This window comes from Chrysochloris asiatica, unplaced genomic scaffold (assembly GCF_000296735.1).
Source record: "Chrysochloris asiatica unplaced genomic scaffold, ChrAsi1.0 scaffold00162, whole genome shotgun sequence".
Lineage (NCBI taxonomy): Eukaryota > Metazoa > Chordata > Mammalia > Afrosoricida > Chrysochloridae > Chrysochloris > Chrysochloris asiatica.
This window is the reverse complement of record NW_006408680.1, coordinates 5,665,988-5,673,053: the sequence shown is the minus strand read 5'-3', so window position 1 is coordinate 5,673,053 and position 7,066 is coordinate 5,665,988.

Below are 7,066 nucleotides of genomic sequence, written 5' to 3'. Positions count from 1 at the left end.
CTATCCTTTAGATGACCTTTGGCTTTCTTCGTCTGTCTCTATATTTTTTATTCCCTTTCCTTTTTTAAATTTGCAGTAAAGTTCCTAATGGTTTGTGCTCTAATGAGAAAGTAAATATGCATTGTGGAGTGGGGGACCCAACATGGAACGTAAACGGTGCCACATGAACCCAACTGTGTGATGAATGATGAAGGAGGAGAGAGAAATTGACTAACCACATACTGGCATGACCAGACGCTCACTGTCCGTAGGAACCATAAGAGTGGCAGCAGCGGTGTGCCGTGGAGTCAGTTCCGACTCATAGCGACCCTGCATAGGGTTTCTGAGGCTGTAAATCATTATGGGAAAGAAAGGCTCATCTTTCTTCCTTGGAATGGCTGCAAGTTTCAAACTGCTGAGCTTGAGGTTAGCAGCCCAACTCATAATCACTACACTAGCAGAGCTCCTTTCCGTAAGAGTGTGGGTGGCAAATTCTGAACCTGTGTTGACAGTAAGAATGAACAGACCATGCAGGTGGCCAGTTAGGGAGCCTAGGTTTCTCCCTGTCTACATACCGCTGCTGCCACCACCACTACCCCTGACTTACATTTGGTGCTTGTGGTCGGGACTATGGCCAGAGCGAAAGATAAAGGCCAAGGGATGGAGGTTCCAAAAAGTGAGTTAAGAAAGATGGAAACTGTAGGTTTCTTGGCCATTTCAACAACCAATGAAATACTCTGAGCTTGCAATAAAATACAGCTATACCAACAATAAGGAGTCCTGCTGTTGCATTATAAGATAAGCACTGAACTGCTAACTGGAATGTCAGTGGTTCAAATCCACCAGCTGCTCTCAGAAACCCTATGCAAGGTCACTATGAGTCAGAACAGACTTAATGGCACTTAACAACAATACCAACCAAGGAACCCCTGCATAGTGCAAACTGTTAATGTGTCCGGCTGCTAACCCTCAGAGTTGGTGGTTCAAGTCTATCCTGAGGTACCTTGGAAGAAAGACCTGGCAATTTACTTCAGAAAAAATTACCCAATGAGCACAGTGGAGCACAGTTCTACTCCGGTACACATGGGTTGTCATGAGCCAGAGCAGAGTTGAGGGCAACTGGTAAGTGCTATACCAACAAACTCCCCTACACTCCAGGTGTGGCGCTCTCTGTAGGATAAAGCATTGGACACTCACCAGCCACGCCTAGGAAACCCTATAAAGGGTCTCTGTGAGTTGGAATAGATTCCATGACACTCAACAGCGACAATACCACTGAAAAACCTGCAAGAATCATTTTCCTTTTTCTGACTTACAAGTTGTGGTCTCTTAGGGACACAGTCATTGGTCTGTGGTGGACGAGACTCATTAGGAACCTGGGAACCAGCAAACATCCCTGGAATTCTGGGAGAGCCCAATTGTTTATCACCATTTGCCCTTTCTCAAGGTTTGAGAACTAGTTTGTGGCAGAATTGCGCCATCTTGTGGCTGTATTTTCACAACTGACGGTGTTAGTAATATTCATATTTCCCTAATGTATGTATTGGGTAAAAGGAATATAAAAATACTTTTCAAAATACATCCACCTTATTAGAATATATGAAAACTTAGGACAAAGACTCAGATTTGGTATACACAATAGGTACCAGAAGGAAAACCAGTGGAAACCATTGTCATCGAGTTGATTCTGACTCATCGTGACCCAGTCTGGCAGCGTAGGCCTGTCCCACACGGTTTCCAAGGCATCAGTCTCTACAGAAGCAGACTGCCACATCTTTCTCCTGCAGAGAGGCTAGTAGGCTCGAACCTTAGACCTTCCCGTTAGCACCTGAGATCTTAACCACTGTGCTACCAGGGATCATCACGAAGAAAGGCAAACACAAGGAATGGGGAAAATGACTAAGATTGTAGACGTTTTCTTTTTTGGTTCTATGAAACAAGAGTAAGGTGTAAGAGTGAGCTCCTTCTGAGGCAGTAATCTACCCCATACTTCTGCCACTATTCTGGGATCTGAATGAGAAACATTAAGTGGAATGAGGGAAGCTTCCTATCACAAAAAGACGCTGAGGAATCTAATCTATCCTAAACCACCTTGACCCAAGCCAGTCAAGATGAGCCTCTGTCATAACTGAGTTTGTTGAGTTGACATCTAATTAGTTATTAGACTACAAGAAAGCCACTTACCGTCTCTGGATCCTTGACTGAAGACTCAACCAAAGGCCAGAACTTAGCAGTTCTAAACCACCCGGTTGCTCTTCGATAGAAGCCTCTGCCTATCTGCTTCAACAAAAATTGTTGTTGTTGTTGTTGTTGTGTGCTGTTGAGTCGGTTCCAACTGAAAGTGACCTCATGTGACAAAGAATGAAGCACTGTCCAGTCCTGCACTGGCCCCGCAGTCCTTGCTACGTTTGAGGCCAATGTGTCAACCCATACATCTCACTGGGGGGGGTCTTCCTCTTTCTCACTGGCCCTCTACTTGACCAAGAATGATGTCCTTCTCCAGGGACTGGTCCCTTCTGATGAGCTGTCCAAAGTACTTGAGATAAAGTCTCATCTTCCTCACTCCTGGCTGGACCTCTTCCAAGAAAGATTTGTTTGTTCTTTGGGCACTCCTTGGTACATTCAACACCCTATGCCAACATCTTGATTCAAACTACAAACTCTTTTTTTTTTTTCAGTTTCAGTTCTTTTTTGATCTGTCTTATTCACTGCCCAACTTTCACATACATGTTGTTGTTGTTGTTGTTAGGTGCCATCGAGTCGGTACCAACTCATAGTGACCCTATGCACAGCAGAACGAAACACTGCCCGATCCTGGGCCAACCTCACTACTGTTGCCACACTTGAGTCCATCGATGCTGCCACTTGGCCAAACTGAAAATACCATGTCTTGGGTCAGGTACACCTTACTCCTCCTCAAAGTGACGTCTTTGCTTTCTAAAACCTTACAGAGGAGAGGTCTTTTGGAGACTTGCCCAGTGCACTTCATTGTTGGATTTTTGGACTGCTGTTCCGTGGGTATTGGCTGCTGTGGGTCTAAGTAAAATGAAATCTGACAACTTCAGTCGTTTTGTTTATCATGATGTTACTTCTCCCATGGTGAGGATTTCATTTGCTTTAAGTTGAGGTATAATCTGTACTGAAGGCTATAGTCTTTGATTTTCTTCAGTTAGTGCTTCAAGTCTTCTTAGCTTTTAGTAAGCAAGGTTGTGTCATCTGTGTATCATAAATTTTTGAAAACTCTTCCAGTCGGGATGCTCCGTTCTTTATATAATCCAGCTTCTCAGATTATTTGCTCAAGACACAGAGTGAATAAGTATGGTGAAAGAATACAACCCTTTCCTAATTTTAAACCAATTCAAGTCCTGTGGCACCTAAGTGTGGTCTTCATAAACATCCCATCTGAATTTAGAGATGCACGAACATTCATGCCCTAAATCAAGTAAGTTGTCAGATGACATCTAGAAATACATGAAGGAAGAAAAAGAACATTAAAAAAAAACAGGAAAGAAAGAAAGGGAAAGGACCAAAATGAATGGATGGCAGCAGAGACTCTGAAACGTGCCCTTGTACATAACGTAGCTAAAGTGAAGGGAAGAAATGATTCGTTGAACAGAAGATTACAAAGTGCGGCTCCAGAAGATACGTTGTTGTTAAGTGCCGTGACCCTGTGTAGGGTTTCATAGGAGCGGCTGGTGGGTTTGAACTACTGGCCAGTCCAACTGCAGCGTATGATCAAGAACTGACGGTACTGAAGGAAGAAGTCCAAACTGCACTGAAGACATTGGCAAAAACCAAGGGCGCAGGATTGGATGGCGCAACACTGGAAGCACTCATTAGTATATACCAAGAAAGTTGGAAGACAGCCACGTGACCAATGGGCTGGAAAAGAGCCACACTTGTGCTCATTCCAAAGAAAGGTACACCGACAGAATGCAGAAATCAGTGGACAACATCATTAATAGCACACGCAAGGAACAATTTGCTGAAATTCATTCGAAAAAGGTTGGATCAGTACATTGACAGGGAGTAGGAGTGGTGTTGGAGGAGAGTACTGAAAGTGCCATGGACTGCCAAAAGAACCAATAAATCTGTTTTGGAGGAAGTGCAGCCAGAGTGCTCCTTGGAGGCCAGGATGGCTAAACTTCGTCTCTCCTACTTTGGACATATTGTCCGGAGGAAACAATCGCTGGAGAAGGATGTCATGCTGGGTAGGGTGGAGGGTCAGAGAAAAAGAGGAAGACCTCCAACGAGATGGATCAGCCAGGTGGCATCATTGATGCACTCAAGTGTGGCAGCGGTAGTGAGGTTGGCCCAGGATCGGACATTGTTTCGTTCTGCTGTGCATGGGGTCGCTATGGGTCGTTTCCGACTTGATGGCACCTGACAACAACAACAACAAGGTAGAAATTTAAACTGGATTCAGAGGAGGATGTGGAATGAAGGATCCCATTGCTGATGTCAGTGGGAACTTGGCTGAAAGCAGAGAATACCAGCAAGATGATGACATGTGTTTTATTGACGATGCAAAAGCATTCATTTGTGTGGGTCATGACAAACTAGGGGTAACGTTGCTATGAATGGGAAGTCCAGAACACGTCATTCAGAACATGGTTCTGAACCATTCCCATGATTGAGTGAGATCTAATCATGATTGGCTGATGTGGAAGCTGTACACAGACCAAGGGGAAACCACAGGACTTAAAATCAGGAAAGGCGTGTGTCAGGGCAGTTCTAGTGTGTGGCGTGGGTCTATGTGAGTTGGAAACTGACTGGCTGTCAGCCAGCACCACCACCGCCACTGGCTGTATCATGAGGACAGACAAAATCATTGTGAGCAAGTCCTTGGAAGTAGAATGCTCTGCACATCACCCAGGCGGAACGCTTTTTTGCAGCGTCGATGTGACGTGACTATATGGGGCTCTGGGGAGACCTGAAGAGAAATGAACAGTGAGAAAGATGTGGTACCTGAATTCAAGGAGCTTACTGCTTCCTGTAGTGCCCATTGTCTTCTGAGTGACCTGTACTGTTGTAAGCACAGCCAAACCACAACATGTTGTTAGCTACAATGGACTGACCCTCAACTCATGGTGGCCCCATGCACAAGGGACAGAATTGCCCAGTTCTGAACCATCCCCATGATTGATTGAGATCTAGCCACAATAATCCACAGGACTTTGCTAGTTGGTTTCTGGAACATAGATTACCAGGCCTTTCTTTCTAGTCTTAGTCTGGGAGCTCTGCTGGGCCTGACTTGCATTGCTGGGATCAAACCGAGACCTCCTTCATGGAAGCACACACTGCCTTCTCTCCTCGGAATCAGCCTCTTGGCACCAGGGTTTTATAGACTCTCTTTGCTTGCTAGTCTTCAATGAAATCTTATTTCCAAAATTAAATGCCCTGTTCTCCAGGGTCAGAGAAGTTATCAGTTGTCCTCCCTGGAATAAAGTACTGCATTGATTACCCAATCAGAGTGTGCCAACTCACAGGTCTGTGAACCAACCGTGAGCTCCTGTTCTTCCTGGCTGGGTCACGTGCTCTGTTGATAGCATCCCGCCCACTACCAGTTACCAGCAACACTGTCAGCTACACCTCCCCAGTGAATTACAACAGCGATGTAATAAACACAGCAGGGGAAATGTGCTACCAAAATGCTGAACAGACTTTTGCTAGAGTTGCTTCAAGAATGGGAAGCGTTAGGTCAGGAAGGAGTTCATTGTTTTCTAGGACTTGCAAAGGAGTTCTGGTAAAGCTGGCCCTAGACAGGAATGACCACTGCTATGTTAAAAGTAGCATAGACTGACAAAAGAACAAACCAGTCTGTGTTGGAAGAAGTACAGCCAGAGTGCTCCTTAGAATTCAAGATGGCCAAACTTAGTTTCTGGAGAAGGGCATCATGCTTGGTCAGGTAGAGGGTCAGCAAAACAGAGGAAGCCCCCCAATGAGATGGATTGGCACAGTGGCTGCAGCAATGGGCTCAAGCACAGTGATGATTGTGAGAAGGGGCCGTGTTTCCTTCTGTGGTGTAGAGGGTTACTTTGATTGGGAACTGACTCACTGGCACCTAACAACATAACGACAAGAGCCTACAAGATGAGAAGTAGCATCATCTCAAATTGTACACATGAGAAAACTGTCTTTTAGCTTATGGATCGAATTGTGTTACCCAAAAATCTGTGTTAACGGCCTAACCTCTGTGTCTGTAAATGCTTGTATGTTCCTTTAGGAAACAGGGGGTTCTTTTGTTATGTTAATACAGCCATTATCAGAGCAGGGTGGGCCTCAAACTAATCCCTTCTGAGTGGGGTCTTTCTTAGATAAAAAGCAAAAGACCCTGAGATACACAGGACATGGTGATGACATTGTGGATTGCCAAGGACGACAAGCAAACACCAGAAAGGAAGAGCAAGGAGCACAGAAAGGGTGGCGATTCGGTTTGGCCTTCCAGCCTCTGGGATGTGAGAAGCCAGTGTCCTGCTCTTTGAAGCCACCATTTGCAATATTTGTGTGAGAGCATAAGGGACAGACAGATTGACTCATCCCATACCCTGCAGCTACAAAGTGGTGGAGCCAAGCTTCCCACCCAGGTAGTCTGACCTCAGGTAACTTTGTGTGGTATTTTTCGGGAAACTCAGCTTTTGTGGGGGGGCGGGGAGGAGAGGGGAGTCAATTGTAATTTTTAAATTGGAAAACATATATACTACTTGGAATGGATTTGAGGCAAATTGTGCCATAAGCAGAGTTTCTTTAAGTGGCTAAACAAAGTCTAATAAACAAGTAACAATCAGAGAAAATGTTTCTGGTACAGGACCAACGCTACAAAAATCCAGTCTACAGGAACCTGGGTAACACACCCATTCTATGACAGTGCAACTTCAAGTGCGTATTGTTGACTGTCCATAGTCCACGCAGAGTTACAACTCCACACTTCGACAACAACACGCTGACAGTTCCTAAAGAAAACTACGAAAAAAGAGCCATCATCCAGATGTTCCCTCATTTGACCAACTCCATCTAAGTTTAGATGTACATAAGGGCTTTGACAGTATAGACATAAAACCAAACAGCCACCACTCGTCTGTCTGTC